Genomic DNA, 16,964 nt, shown 5'->3' on the forward strand with positions numbered 1-16,964 from the left:
TCTCATGGTTAGAAAGAAGTTTGAAAATAATGGAGATCCGACATGGCAATATAAAATGAGTGAGCCGACTAGAACAAATCATAAACATTATTCGGTCGATCTGACAATCACCATCACAAAACTTTCCAACATTGTTTCAATCTAATGTCGTTTAGGATATTATGCATCCTTTCACTTTGGGTAGAAGGCGTACACAATTATTAACATCCAAATATTGCCATCTGCGCGGAACGTGTGAATGTTGTACGAACAGGTACCGATTCAAAATTGAGATCTAGAATATAATTGGGCAGTTCTTCGATGCTAGCATGAGCTTGTTTCCGCTGGAAGTGATGTTCGCCGCCGGAGATCGAATGGTGCTCGCTATCATTGTGCTAGGAGCAGATGGAGTGCCGGATGCTGTATTTGTGGAACTAAGCATACTAGTACCGTTGTTTCGTCGATTAAGCCACGTTATTGCGCGAGTTCCACCTGCAAGAGCCGTCGTTGATGAGGCTGCTCTGCATTCAGGCATTAGGGAAGGGCGTTTAGGGTGTTTTGTTTGAAGAAATTTCCAAAGTGTTCATAGGATACTGATACGGACTGCATAGTGCTATCCGAGTCTGATGTAACGATTATGTCTGGTCGGGCTGCGTTAATGTTATAATATTCTTTCAGAACGTTCAGTTCCATTCCATGTAGTGTCAGTAAATCTTCATTGTAAACATCACTCTTGAAAGTTGAAAACCTCGCACGTTCGTCGGATTTGACATTAGTCCCACCATTGCACGATCTCTGCCCGGGCTCTGTCGACAAACGCCTGAATATTCTCCCGCCACATTGCCTCGCAACGGTCCAGCTCGATAAAAAGTTTGTCATATGTTGTCCGTGTATAATCGTTATATTTTTCAAAACAACCGAAGGACGAATCGCCAAAATATTTCCACAGATTCTGTAGTTTAGAACGCATTTTGTCAATATTGTCTTTGAGATGCCCGTACTGGGAACATACCGATTCATGCAAGTGGCTACGATTTGTTAGATTTATCTTGATGGAGGAAAGTTACGCACATTGATCAACTCGTCCTGACGATTCGATTGCATGGTATTATCAAAATAGCCCATCAACATTTTAATTTTCCGAGGCATCGCAATATCGTCGAATCACTGTAGCTTCTCCACTCGAAGACCATCATGATACGAACGAAAATCTTGCATTTCGACCGCTATCGGTGGCGGATCTTTCGATAGTTTTTTTCCTTGACTTGATACAAAGTTTATGTAACTGATAAGTTTTCGTTCTGCTGATAAATAAATTACAAATAGTTCGCAAAGAGACTCTCCAAGTTCTGAAACACGATATTCATATACTTTCAATTTTATAAAGGAAAAATTCTCTTTACCTCACCAAGCGTCTCCAAACTGCGATCCAAATTGATTCGAACTATGTGCAGAGGTATTTCCTCTATCTTTCTAACTCCTTCTCGTTTTCCCGCAGCAAACGTTCTAGATTGAGTGCCTCTTGTCGGATATTTTCGATTTTTCTTGCGATATTCGCTTGGCAATGTTGGTAAACACGACTCACAGTAAACTTCATTTTATGTCGGCTTCGTCAGTGTACATACACAGCCTCCCAGTGAAGCTCTGCCGGAAATGAGCCGGATTTCCGGCTGGTTCCAGTTAGTATTCGGGCTGCAGTGACACAACCGATTCTAACTAGAATCGGTAGTGTCACTGGAGCCGGAATACTAGCTAGAACCAGCCGGAATTCCGGTTTTTTCCGGCTTAACTTTACTGGGCCAATTGTTTCGCTTTGGGCCCCTATTATTGGCTCGAATCAAAACTCGTCGAAATGTCAATTGACTATACACGGTTAAATAAAACAACCTGCAGAAAAGTTCTTTTAACTTACTTTTGAGTTGTGCGTCGCTTTCGCACTTATTAGTGTTGTCAAAAACAAAACGAGAGGTTCGACTCAGTCGAGATCTTCCGTGGGGGAAGTTACTTTTGAGTTGTTTGGGGTGAACTCAAAATTAGGTAAATTCAACTTAAATTTGAGTATAAAAAACCTATCAATGAGTTGTAATTTTTGCCGTGGTTAAATGGAAACTACCTTCAACACGGTTTACCTAATTTTAAGTTCCCCCACGATACCACGAGATTGAGTCAAAGGAACTCAATTTTAGGTAGTTTTTTGTTTCCGTGTAGGTTCATGGCAGGATGTTGTTGGCTCGAATCAAAACTTGTCGAAGGTATTGTACGTTTCATTGGAAACGAGCCATTCAATCATTTTGAGGCGACGAATTGGCACATTTGATAATAAATACTGAAAAATATGTATTACCCAAGTTTAAGGTGTGCTAATTATTTACTTCAACTCAATTTGTCAATAAAATTGACTCAAAACTGTGCTTCTAAAGTTTCAGGTTTCCGTGTCGTTCATCCCATAAGAAATACATTGCGACGAATCGTGCGCCTAATAGTGCTATGAATCTTGCTGCGACGAAAAATAATCCTACCCGCCGTCTAAAGCAAGCGAACCTGTGATCCACTCGTTTGCCCGGTTTACTCAAACATAGGGGCTATCCCTACACTCAAAAAAAGTAAACGTTATGCCTAATGATTTTACACATAGATTTTTGCAATTAACGGAGGCATATAGACACTATTTGCTGGCACATAAACCTAATGTGTGTATTTACAAGAAATATTAATCTTACATTCACATTTCATAACTATTAGGCACATAAAACTCCATTCTATAACAATATGCACATATAACTTATGTTTGCGCATACATAGTTTATACAGTTGACACATAGAAGGTATGTGTGCACGTCATAACAATAGCATTTCTTCTTCATATGAATGTTAAGTGGTTTGAAGCAAATAGAATTAACGCTTGGATTTTTTTCAGTGTGGTTTAAGACAGCACGCACAAAAGCGATGTGGCGTAGCCACATTGGGTGGCGGAATCAAAATAAAATTGGCAATTGGGTCATTAAATGAGAAAAAAAAATCATTTTTATTACATACATCGATGAAGCTGATTTTCGTGATTACAACAATGTTTTTTTCCAACTCAGGAAACGTGAAAATAAAATGTATAATTATGTAAAATTATGTGTATTAGACCTAAAATTTATCGAATGGAACGGAAAACTATATATAGCTTAATGACCCAATTCTAGCAAAATGTAAACACAAATGAACACTCTGGATAAACCTATCGTCAATATATATTTCGACGAGTTTTCATTCGTGCCAATAATACGGGCCCAACTAACCCTAAGACAAGACGTGACAAACGGCTTCTTATTTTCCTTCGATATTCTTGTTTTCGCACATTTTTACCCTGCCGAAATCTTCCGAACAGTGTTGCTATCTTTATTAATGGAAATGGAGTCTTGTTAATTAATTTTATGCCGGTAATATTTTCTACCTTGAATCCACTATATAGAGGAAAGGCAAGGGTTTTTTTTCATGCCAAGGATGTTTAATAAGGTTTGATGAATGATGGTGTGGTTTCTGTCTTGTTAAAGTTAATCAACTATGTATACGGTAAATGCATGATAAATACTTGTTTCACTTTGCCGCAGTTCAATTTAGTTATTTTTACTTTTTTAACGATAATAATTTTATTTGTCAAAATTAATGACAATGTTTTCCTATCAATATAGCAACACTGCCAAGCATCATTTCGCTATCCCTGCAGTAACATTGCGTACGGTGCAAACAATCAGAATCAACCAATCAGGAGCTGGATAATTCTAACGTAAAATTGGAACAACCCCCCCCCCCTCTTTTGTTACATCTTGTCTTAGCATAATACAGATAAGTCTGCACGCCACCGAAAAACTACCTAAAATTCAGTACTTTTGACTCAATCTCGTGGTATCGTGCAGGAAGGCAAAATTAGGTAAACCGTGTTGAAGGTAGTTTCCATTTAACTACGGCAAAAATAATAACTCAACCTTGAGTTCAATTTACTTAAATTTAAGTTGAATTTACCTTATTTTGAGTATATTTCAAACAACTTAAAAGTACCTTACTGCACGGAAGACCTCGACTGAGTCGAATCTCTCGTTTTGTTTTTGACAACACTAATAAGTGCGAAAGCGACGCACAGCTCAAAAGTACCTAAATTTAAGTTAAAAGAACTTATTCTGTAGGTTATTTTACGGTTGCATGTGTATAAATGGCAGCTCTGTTCGCGAATGCAAACAAAACCAGGGTGGCTGACCTACCGATTTTGGGCTTTCCTAACGATTCACAGTCGACCGGAGAAAAACTAACGATATTTTCGTATTCCCACCGAAAACTACCGATTTTTATTGATTTTGGGCACATCCTACACCAACATTTATTTTTGAGTCGGATTTAGTCTGAAATCTGTGTTTCCAGTATTTACAATTCTATGTGAACAATACGTTTTTTGGACAAAAACACCAATAACTACCGATAAACTTTTAGTGAGTTTACTGATATTAAGGAATTCTATCTGGCCACCCAGAACAAAACAAACAAACCGACATGTGATGTTTTTTCACTGGCATTGCTAAAACATTCGGCGTCTTCGGGTCAATCCATTGTATTCTATACATAAAATCAAGTACATTGCTTTCGGGTTGTCATCCGGTGGACCTACGAGGTATAAAACGGCCATATTTCCGTGTTAAACCACTGGATCGTTCTAAGTTGACAAAGTGGAAGGAAAACCTCGATTTTGAAATCGAAAATGTGGATAAGAAACGTATTCTATTGCTTGAATGGTAAGTGATTGTTTGGGCACTGTAAAATTTCTGGTCTAATTCGATTTTTTACTTGGATTGCAGATTGGACGAACCAGATAATGTTCTACGATCCAAGATGCTGAAGAACGATTCCCCATCCGGACAAATTTGATGTGCACCTGTGTGGTCAGCATTAGCAAAAACTCAGGACCACAACAAAGCCGGTGAGATACTTGCAAATCTGGTGGTTTGCTCCTGCTGATACAAATTGCCTGTGGGCGAATAAATTTGGAGCGCCGTCGTGACGACAAATGCGTTCAGTTGTATTCTTCAAGATTAAAATATGTCAACCAGGCACAGGTACTCGAGGAAGACACGTAGACCACGGAAGTTGCACTGCAGTTTATGGTACAGGATGGGTTAAAGCGAATAAAAAGAGGTAACTTATCATTTGTAGAGTGTTCGTTTTCTTCATTTACAACAATTAACAATTTGTAATTTCTAGAAAACAATCGCCACTCAAAGAATCATCAAAGGAAACTGCGTCTAGTGGCACAGTTGGAACTAGTAGTACTGCTGCTAGTTATATAGTCGGAAGCTACAACTATGCTAGCACAACTCCTACTATTACGGAACTCTGGCAACCCAATCCAACCAGTATCAATACGAGGAGAGTTCGCCTACGGCTACAGCACCTGAAATCATCAATACACCAGTTTTTTTTGCGCGGTATTTTTTTAAGCGGATTTTGAAATTTACGCGGTTTTCATTTACGCGGCTTGTATCCCCCGCGTAAAAAAAACCTGAGTGTATTCCAAAGCTGGCTACAGAGAGTACAGTCAGTGGAGTCTGTATGGATGTTATTAAGGTAGGCAGAATCCGGCGTAGTCAGGTTCTAATAATTATCTAAGACAATCATGTCTGTTCCTTTTTATACTGTTTCTATACATACGACGATAAAATTTTTGAAAAGAGAACTAAATGATAAAAGTAAAACTTGCTTCAATCAACACAAAATCGAATTCTTTTTTGTCGTAGAACAGAAAAAGAATGCGGCTAGCTCACTGGCGCTGTTGTTTTCATCGCACAGTGGCGTAACAAATTCGTGGGGGTGGCGGTATTAATTGGAGGGTTTCGCAGTTAAAAGATTAGATTAGTTCACGTTACACTACAAATTGAAGCTTTTTTCACTTATAAATAACCCATTTTCTTTAGGGCAATTATGTTCTTCAGCTAACTCCTCTTCTTAATTGCCAAATATATCTTCGACAAACATTCCAGTAAAGGTACAGCATATTACAATTGATTGAAACAACCACCTTGGTTTTCAGTTTCAACTCGCATCAATCTTGAAATCGAAAATAATATTAGTTGTTACAACTTGTTGGGAATTATTTTAATATTACAATTGATTGAAACAACCATCTTGGTTTTCAGTTTCAACTCGCACTGATCTTGAAATCGACAATTATATTAGTTGTTACAACTGGTTGAGTATTATTTCAATATTACAATTGATTGAAACAACCATCTTGGTTTTCAGTTTCAACTCGCATTCATCTTAAAATCGATAATTATATTAGTTGTTATGGTTATTTGATGAGCTGATTCAGATGATGTGTGTCTTGGCTAACTGACAGCATCACATTTTCAACTAGATGATTTAGTTGTTTCAGCAACTGTTTTGTTAATATAAAAACAAAAATGAAAGTTTAGAAAAATCAACAATCGTTTAGCTGTACCAAATTTTAACTAGTCGATTTCAGAAATTCGACTAATATATTAGTTGCTATGCGATCGGGAGCGTTTCCGTGATACTTGTGAGTTTAATTTACCTGTTGTTTATTTTTTGTTTTGTGCTGTTTTTCCCACCCTTCCAAGTCTACTTCCCCACACCTCCTTGTCCTTTCCTTCCGCTCAGGAAATGATGAAAACACACGGCAAGGCACAAATCCCCGACTATGTACGGGGAACGTGCCATTTGAGCCAATATATTCTGATTCCTGATTCCTGAACAAACTCGTAGTCGTGAAATTTTGTATTTCTGACGGATCTCATTTATGGTGGTTTCATGGTTCTGGTGGTGGTATTTTAGGTGGTATTATGCTATGATCAAGGTGGTTAGGTGGTGGTCGCGAGGCAAAACAATAGGATAGTAGTCGCAGTCGGAATTTGCTTGCATCACTTCTCCTTGGTATGCTTCCAGTTGCGCGTGACGATGCCTTCTTGAGCTCTTCTGTTGTTGGTGGATCCGAAGCGATCGGCTTCCCTTGGAGTTGTAGTTTGCAGTTGGCTGGAAGGTGGTATACAAATCCGACGATATTGGCGAGCCGCTTCCAGCTGGAGAACTTATTCGCATCGAGTACTGCTTCAGGAACCATGTAGTATAACAAGAGATTGGAAATAGTCCGAATACGATAGCATCACGGGACCGTGACCTGTTCCACTCGCGGGAGAACCTGCAGCCACCGCTTCCACTTCTCGAACGAAGATTCGCTGATCGGGTCATCCCACTGGACGCCAAATCGCCAAATTTCTTGCAGTAAAATCTTCAGGAACATCAGGAAGTTAGCAATCAGTCCAAGTGGATCGAAGATCTTCATGAGCACCCGGAGTACTTCCCTTTTAGTAGGATACCGTTGGCCAAACTGATTGCTTCCTCTTCTGTTTCTACGCTCACCAGCATGTCATCCACGTAGTGTCTTTTCGTTATGACTTCCGCTGCTACTGGGTGAAGTTGTGCGTGGCGCTTGGCGTTGGTGGCGTATTGAGCAAAGCTTCTAGGATATCCATCTGGTGAAACGTTTCACGGATGTCTCGTGTCAGTCCAACTCGATGTTCCCTGAACTGAAAAAGTATGAAGAATAGAGAACAAAGCTGATCAGGACGCATCAGTAGTCCGGAGTTAACAGATTGGCCGTAAGCCGTGGCCGCTGCATCCCATACGACTCTCAGATTCCCAGGCTTATTTGGGGAAAGACGGGAAGGTATCATGTACGAGCGTATGACTGAGCGAGCTTCAGACTCGAAAGTTTCCTGATATATCCTTTGGTAATATAATCTGCAATCTGTCGGTTGAGGGCTTCGGCTAACACTGCATCCTTCTCCATGCGTTTCTAAAGAAAGTAAAACCTTCAAAGAGCCATCGCGCGTCTGTCAGGGAGGCGAATGTCGAGTAGCCCCGTCTAGTATCTACCGTTTCTGAATTTCGTAAGTGACTGCAGCAGGTGTTGTGACCGACGATCATCGGTAGATAAGAGTATGTTGTTGTCTGAAATTTATCTCACACAACGAGAAAAAAAGCCTGGAGTTGCTTAGACTAAACAAAAAAGAGCTAAGCATCATGACAGGACTACTTACCGGACACGGTCTGAGTAAATATTATCTTTAAAAAATTGGCAAGCTTACAAACGATACATGCCGCGTCTGCGGATTTGAAAGTGAAACATCAGAGCATCTGCTCTGCGAATGCAGTGCATTGATACAAAGCAGACTAAGAGTCCTCGGTAAACGAACATTGGAGCCTTTTGATATTTGGACTGCAAATCCCAAGCAGGTAATAAACTTCATACGAAGTGGAGTGCCTAACTGGGAAGAGTGTGTATCTCAATAACGACAACCACTCATCAATAGTGACATGTCATAGTAGATAGTACACTTAGATTAAGGAAGGCACATACCACAATAGATCTAAATACTGGTCGCAGTGGTTCGTCTCCAACAAAAAAAAGAGTATGTTGTCCGGTTTCGATATTCCGAGACTGTCCAAGGCGAAATACTCCTTCATACTACGATGTAGGCTTTCGTCCATTTGTTTTTCTGGGTGGTGCTCGTGAAACACACATTGGACTATATGTGGAGTGTCTTCGACATGGCCACCGTATACAGTCCATCGTAGCCTTGTCTTAGCTACGATAGGCTGATCTATTCGGCCCTCTCTGCTTTGCAAAACCAAACCGTCCCGTGCGTGCTTCAGTCTTATCAGGATACGCGGTTGTGTCTAATGATACGGTCCTATTGGTAGGCCTCGTAAGTGTGGGTACAGTTGCGACAACTCGGTGATGTCCAGAGATTGGCGTGGAAGCAGTAGTTCATCTACCGTTCTTACGTTACGCAGATTAAACACCTTGGTGTTACCTTTCACTCCTGCTATTCCTACATTAACGAATCGAGAGTTCTCTTCGTGACACTCTTTACCTCCTGTCCACCGCAGATACAGTGGACTGACTTCACCATCTAACTGAAGCTCGTCAGCCAACCCGCCGTCGAGTAGTGTAAGGTCTGAACCGTCATCGAAGAACGCATAGGCATGAACAGCTTTGTTGATTCCTTGCAGTACTACGGGTAAGTATCGGAACAGTATAGCAGACGACGCTCGGTGATGGTTCAACCCATGCATTTGGCTCGGTCTAGGTTGTACAGACGAAGCATGCACGGTATTTGGTAGAGGACGCTCGTTTTTCTGGTCGTTGTGTAACAACTCATGGTGTCTGACGATACAGCCATTTTTGCCGCAGGGTTTTGCTTTGCAGTTCCCATTGTGACGATGTAAGCATGTTCGGCACAAACCAAATTCTCGAACCGCAGCCTACCTCGCATCTCGAGAGAGTTCCAGAAAACCGCTTGCATTTATCTGCCGCTGTACATGTACCCTTGCACGTTGGACAGTCGTAGTTAACGCGAACTTTGGGCACGAGTGGCGCCCGGTCGGTAGCGTCTGCGTTGGGCGTCTTATATGCCGGGTTCTGCTCAGGTGATTCAAGATGAGCATTCAAGAAAGCTCTTCTTAGGACCGCAACCTTCATTACGTGCCGGCTTATGCTCCTGAAAATCGAAGGGACGGCTTCAGCAAGAGAGTAGACCCAGTTCCCGAAGGTGGCGACCTGGGTACAGCTCGACGATGGCCACTGGGTACAGCACATAACGTTGACAACTTCATGAATAATAAATAAATTTCGTGTTTTCACAAAACTAGTTCACGCATGATAAAATACATGGCGTTGTACTCTAACATTCATAAGGTTTACTGTGGCTGTGTCCGCGCTGCCGCTTCTCTCCCCAGTTGGCCAGGGTTCAATCCCAGCCGAGGTCGTTGAGATTTTCTGTCGTGAAATATCTGGTATCACGGCTTTCTTCTTATTTCGCTCATTATTCCGCTGCAGAGAAAAATGTCATGAAAACTACACGTTAAACTATAACTTTCCCCTTCGTAGAGGCAATTTTAAATATTTTTTGAAAACAAGCAAATCAAGAGAAATCATCAAAAAAAGTTTGTTTACAATTCATATGATCCCTTTTGAAAAATTAATATGGAGTTTTCTTATATCAAATACTGGTACCTATGACTGGTTTCTACACGGAAAAAATCGGTTCATAAATTCCTCAACAAAAGGTCAAGATTTCGTGATCGGAACGAATCACGAAAACTGTGACCAAGTTCCTGAAATTATGAATAATAAACTTCGTATTTATGAAACTATTTGTGTTTTCAAAAAATTAGTTCGCCCTGAATAAATACATGGCGTTACATTATAATGTCTTGGGTTACTGCTGTTGTTCCTAGGACATGTTTAGTTTTTGCAGTGATTCTTATTCATGATTTGGGAACACACAGCTGACAGTCAAACGTTTCATGATTTCAGGAGCTTGTTCGCGATTCTTGTGGTTCCTCATCATGTTACCGTGCTATTTTATTCATGGGTTTTTCTGTCAGACTAGCAGGATTAAAGTTCATGATTTCAGGATCTTAGTAGCAATTTTCGTAATTTTTATTCACGTTATCGTAATATTTTAGTCATGAGTAGAGTGATTCCTGTTCATGATTTCAGGATCTTAGTCACGATTTTAGATATTTTTGTCACGAGTTGTATGATTTAGGTTCATGATTTCAGGATCTTATCCACGATTTTCGAAATTTCTGTTCATGCTATCGTGATTTTTTATTTAAGAATTTACTTTCAAATTTGGCACTTTTAGCATGGCATTCGAAGATTTTTTCACCTTATCGTGATCTATTATTTTTTGGTTACTATCGGTTTTATTGCTCGGAATAACGTGACAATATCAACTGGATTATAAAAATGTGACTGATTCGCGATATCTGCTTCTGTGAACTATATCACGCAAACTATTTAGGGTTCTCAGTGCAGTTTTCGTATTCTGTCCAGACATCACAATGATCCTTATTAAATGAGTAACGATGTTCGAGGTCCTGTTACTGGTCGCTAGCAGCTGGGCATTTCATGAAGAAGTGATAATACCACGAATAATACTTCAAATTTTGTGAAAGAGTTCACACGAAAATTTCAATCATTCAATTTCATGAAATTGTAAATGATTAGGAATACCTTCTAAATATTACCAGCACGCAAAATAGATTGTAAATCCTGTGCTTGGAATCTTGAACCAGTTCACGAATACATGAATATTTTTTGGTTTCGTGAACTATTTCACGAAAACGAATGACAAGGTTTGATTATTATACTAGAAATCATGAACCAGTTCCCGAATACATGAATAAAATTTCATGAATTTTGATTGTGAACCAGTTCAGGAATACATTAATATTTCATGATTTTGTGAACTATTTTACGAGCACACGGATATTGAATCGTGATTAATATATTAGTGATCAATAATTAGTTCACAGGGATTGAATGGATTCATGAATAAAATTCCGAAATTCGCGAAATAGATCTCGAGAAATTATTCAGAATATTTCGATTTTGTAAAGTAAGGTTCCTATATCTACGAAAAACATCATGAGTCAACCTTTGGTTTTATGAATAATTTTTATGAAGTTGTGAACTAGCTCGCATACTGAAAATCGAATAAGAAATGACTTGGCGGAAACCGTGACTGAAGTTCATAAATCAAAAACAAATATTTTCATTCCCAAATAGTCTAATTGAAGATAATTATAGAACACATTAATCATTTACCGTAGCAGCTGCAAATAATAGTCCAAGTAAAAATTTTAAGACCAAAGAGCAGAGTGGTATGAAATCGCACATGATTTGGAATATTTTTTTACCATTTTTTTGTTAACGACCTATTGAGTCAATTTGTCAACTGTTGTTACGGCATTGAATTAGCAAGGAACTGGAAGGTGAAGTATATTTTTCAATATTAAGAGCCATAGTACTCAAGGGAGAGCAAGGAGTTGAAGGAAGAAAGGGTCATATGAGCAAGCTTAGAGTTCCGAAACATGAAGTAACAAGTTACTTTACGCTTGACCGGACATGCCGTAGACTCAGGTGATTCGCATTTCAAATGCCAAAAGATCCTGACTCCTGTGGTAGCAGACAAAGGGTTAAGTCGCCGCTAAACTCTAAGCTTGCTCATATGACTCTTTTAATTTTTTTCCGTCCGTGGACTTGAACATAAAAATACCTGAAGTAAAGTGAATAATCGAAACGAGAGCGACCTGTATCATAGTAGTTCGTCTCCTAAAAGTAAACATATTGGGAATTCTCAAGATCGCGAATTGTCGGCCTCAGCAGCGCCGCACCGGTATACCGTTCGGCGTCGGAGTGTGTAAAAAAATCTCCATCGGCGGCGTAGCGCGGTGACTGACACATGTCAGTCATTCAATTTAATATCATAATTTTTATCTGCAGGAATACAGTGCTCATACTTTTTTCTTTTATTCTATTGAAACATGCGGAAACGGAAAAAATACAAACAGGACACAGCTTACAATACTGTCTTCCAACTATACCGGTATTGTGTAGGAATGTATGTAGTAAAAGCTCTGTCTCATTCTTACATAGTTGTATGATGGTATATACATATACTGATCCATGGAAAAAGCGTCAATCAATCAGAGCGGCTTTTTTGGCAGATGTTTTAAAAACCGATATTTTACTTCAAAATGTTCGGGCCCCTGTCGATATATTTTTCTTCCTACGTACTTGATCACAACAGTACAATGGCTGATGCGTTTCACGTTTCTAGCTCTACTACACATAATCGTATATCAGTCCCATAAAGATAGGAAATGCCATAGAAAAGGGGATAAATATGCAATCATGGGTAGTCTGGCTCTCGTCGTAAGCTACCACCGTCGCTACACAACGCAGCTGATATGGGATGACTTGAATGCCCTGTCACAGTCCAGCCATTGATCATCAGTCGTTCCGATTCCGTGTGTAGGAGTAATGTAAGAAACTCCCAACCTGCTACAAAAGGCAACATTGCTACATTCTCTGTTGTTACAACAGTCGATAGTTTGCTTCACATTCCACTCTCATGATTGGTGCACCTGTAGGTCAAAACGTTTAACGGTTCTCTGGAGAGAAAAAACGGACCTTGCATTTTTAGCGACATCCTGAGTCGATCTATTTGGTTGGCACTTAAATTCCCTGCATTCAAAAATATTCATTGTTGTTACCATCCCAGTTAAATGTTACAGAAATCGCTCAAAATGATTTTTTCAACGACATATCTTTTCAGATATTGCACAAATCAATGCATCCAGTTCAAACTATTCTGTTTAACATTTTACAATTTCGATTCAGTTTAGCATCGATAATATCAGTGCGAAATTAGTTTGCAACACGCGTTTGGATTTCACACAAATTTTACCTCATCGAACACCACTCTTTTATGATTGTTATAAATTAAGTAGTGATAAGAGACGCCTTCCAGTCGGTCCTCAGTAGTGATCCAAAGAAATGGTTCTACATTGTTCAACGACTTTACTTTTCACTTGTATAGTTTTGTACATACACCATGTTGCCTGCGAAGGCGAGTCGGAAAATTCGAAAGATGAAGATTTCGATACCATAGGTGGAGAAATGATTATAGAAAGACCCCCTCGTGAGAAACCAACCTTCGCGACGTCATGTAATGATACACCAAGAAATTCGTCGGATCCTGTTTTAATTATGCCGGAAAAAGGATTTAGTGAACCATTTTTTGTGAAATGTGACCACGAGCAGGATCCTGGAGGATGGACAGTGATTCAGAGTCGGTTCAATGGGTCGGTAAACTTTTATAGACCTTGGGCTGAGTACCAGAAAGGCTTCGGTCACGTGGAAGGAGAGTACTGGTTAGGTTTGGAAAAGATTCACCAACTAACTTACGAAGCTCCGCACGAACTGCTCGTACTGATGGAGAATGTTAAGGGGGAGAAAACTGCTGCCAGGTACAGCGAATTTTCGATAGCAAGTGAGGCCGAGCACTACCGGATGGCCAGCTTAGGAGAGTACAACGGAACAGCCGGAGATTCGTTAGGTTATCATAGGAACAAGTCGTTTTCCACTTTCGACCGTGACAATGATGAACAACTGGGCTTAAATTGCGCTGTACACTCTGGCGGAGCGTGGTGGTATTGGAGATGTTTTCACAGTAATTTGAATGCGGTCTATCCACATGGTTCGTCCACCGCCGGTGATGATATGCGTTGGCAAGCTACACATCAAAATCAACAAGCCTTGAAGATGACAAAAATGTTGGTTAGAAGGCTCACGTAAAAAAAATAAATCTTTTAAGGCAACTCCAATAGTTTTTTAATGTTTCATTGTAATAACGTCTCAGTACTAGAACATTTCCCAGGAAATTTGGATTTCAGGGAACCATATGAGGTTGACAAATTCATAAATCAAAAATAATTCCATAAACTGTCAAATAGTTCCTATTTCAAGCTATGGATTTAATATAATTTTGTGCCTTTCAAAGTCCTCGTATGCGTAAAATGGAAATCGGCTAGAATGAAAAGATGTACTTTGCCTAAGAAAGTGAAATAGTTCAGGTACAATAGAACGAAGAGACAAAAGCTCAAAAGGGATGAAAGGTCGAAAGGAAAAAAGGTTGAAAAAACTAAAGATCGAAGGAACAAAACTCGAAAAGGACAAAGAAATAAATCGCATAACAATTATACATATTTTAGAGAATAAGTAATCAAAATCTAATGAGTGAGTGACCATTAACTCTTGTTAATGATACAGATATAAATTTTTGTTAAGCTGAACAAAATAACTGTTCAGAAAACTGCACGTTCAATTTTTAAAGCGTTTCAGAATGTAACACTCTACAATTTCACCACATCAAACGTGCTGATTGTGTTCAAGAACATTGACCTAGCAGAGTCATTCGTTTCGCGGAACAACATTTAGCACACCGCCAAATGCGGCAATATTAAAATCAGCTTCCCCGTATATATATATATAGACAAAGACTCTATAAAGGTACGATTACACGATTTATCTTCGCGCACCCATGACATCGTGATTGAAATTTCAGTTCAAGATAAGGAGAAGTAGCTTTCGTCATAACACATACTTGGAAGAACTTTTTCTAGTATTCCTAACGGTGTTGGTGTAGTCAGGGCCTTCGAGAGCCGCGCCGGGCCCAGGGACTTAAAATACTGACGGGCCCTACTAAAGATATGTAACTTCTTATTTGAATACCGATTAGGGCAATTGTACGGTTTCAACCTTTCAAATCAAACCGATTTTTATACAAAACGTTTATTTGATTCGGCGTTAGCTTAACGGAACCTTGGGTATTTTATAAATTTAAAAAATAGAAAAAATAAAAAGAAATTAACAAATAAAGGGAGTGTAGATAAGTATTGCGACGGCGTGAAACTTGCGTGATTTTTCTCATACTTGACCGAAATTGACCAAAATTACCAGTTGTCAGTGAGATTCCGGTCGAAATGGAAGAAAATCAGCGAACTGTTCGCGAAAGAATTACTCGCATTCAAAATCCTTGGTTGTCGCATCGCGTCTTAGGAAAATAAATGGATATACATCATTCGGCCGCCTCAAAGGTCCTCGTAAGGTTCTTGGAACGGATGACAGTGAACCGCAAGTCAGGAGCTGGACCAAAACCAGTAATAACGCGTAAAAAACGTGAGAGCAATGCTGAATCCCAACATTTTGACACGGAACTTGGCCAGAAAACTAGATGTTTCGCAAGGTTTCGTCTAGTGGGCCAAGAAAAGGTCCTCATTGAAAACATATAAGATCCAGAGCTTCCCAAATCGGGACGAACACCAGCAAAGTGTTACCAACACTCGCGACCACATTTCACACAACACTACTAACGAAATACCGGTGCTGCGTCATTAATGATGAGACCAACATCAAAGCGCATATCAAGAAGTTGCCGGGACAGGATTATTTCACGTGACCGCTATGAAAGACCGTTTCAAACGGAAGAAGCTGTCGAAATTCGCTTCGAAGTACCTGATTTGGCAGGCTATATGCACTTGTGGAAAACATCACAAAACGAAACGGTCGCATCTTCCTCTCGAAAGTGGTCTACCGTAAACTTCACGATGACCATGCGTTTCGTAAAACCATACAATACACACGCGGAGTGCTTGCTGTTTCGACGCCATCTTCGATTGAACTGACAGCACCCGTGCGAAAAAAAGACATGCCACCCATTTCTAGGGAGTCCAGAAAGCAATTTTCTTGAAGAGAAAAAAATTTACGCTCTTTATTTTAATTAGAGAAAGGTATTGAAATCATTCTCATTTTTTTTCTTGGACAGCTGTTATTTCTACTTATTTTAATCTATCGTAACCGCTAAATGAATCACGAAAGTATCTATTGGAAGGAAGAAGAAAACTCAGCAGCCTTCTTTTAGACTGCTCAGTTAGTCAAATAGGACTCGAGAAACGAATTCTGGATAACTCCACAGATCAAGAAAGAACATGTAAATTAGGGCATTGCAAAAAAAAAATTTTTTTTTGAATTCTCGAAGGCCCCCCTCTCATATTGTGACAAATGTCAAAGTAAGCTCAGATGCCAAATTTCACATCATTTGGACAATTTTAGACCCCCGCCCACTTCGCTTGAAATTTTTTGAAATTGGTACTATGGGAAAATGTGGAGGAAAAATACATTAAATGCTATAACTTTTGCAGTAGCAATCAGAAAATTAAAATTTATACCTCTTTTGGAAGGAAATAATCTTAGTATTTGAATGGAGATATATATTTTTATAGGAAAATACGGGAAAGTGGGGTACTGGGTCATTTTGGCCACAAAATCCCCTATTTTTAATGATTTTTCTGCTCCGTGATGCAAATCATACATATTTTGTAGTTTTTCTAATGTGAAATAATCTCAGAAATCAAATGGAACCCTTTTGACCTTAGTCCGAATACGAGAAGTTGGGGTTAAATGGCCTTTTGTTATTCATATTAAACTTCATCATTTTCTCGTGAATATATCTCTATTATTCTTCACTCAATTTTCATAAACTATACCTTGTTGAACGTGGAAAATCCTTTGG

The 16,964-nt window shown here is 39.4% G+C and overlaps 1 protein-coding gene and 1 long non-coding RNA gene across 5 annotated transcripts in view; one reads left to right on the top strand and one right to left on the bottom strand.

Annotated features, from left to right (window-relative positions):
- Positions 1–16,964, bottom strand: part of LOC131690283 (four and a half LIM domains protein 2) — a 605,833-nt gene that overhangs the window by 110,651 nt on the left and 478,218 nt on the right. The window lies entirely within an intron of this gene.
- On the top strand, positions 3,948–5,428 carry LOC131690286 (uncharacterized). Its single transcript, XR_009305550.1, has 3 exons — positions 3,948–4,751; positions 4,815–5,151; positions 5,218–5,428. It is a non-coding gene; the product is annotated as an uncharacterized LOC131690286 (long non-coding RNA).

The sequence above is a fragment of the Topomyia yanbarensis genome, chromosome 3, assembly GCF_030247195.1.
Source record: "Topomyia yanbarensis strain Yona2022 chromosome 3, ASM3024719v1, whole genome shotgun sequence".
NCBI classification, from domain to species: domain Eukaryota; kingdom Metazoa; phylum Arthropoda; class Insecta; order Diptera; family Culicidae; genus Topomyia; species Topomyia yanbarensis.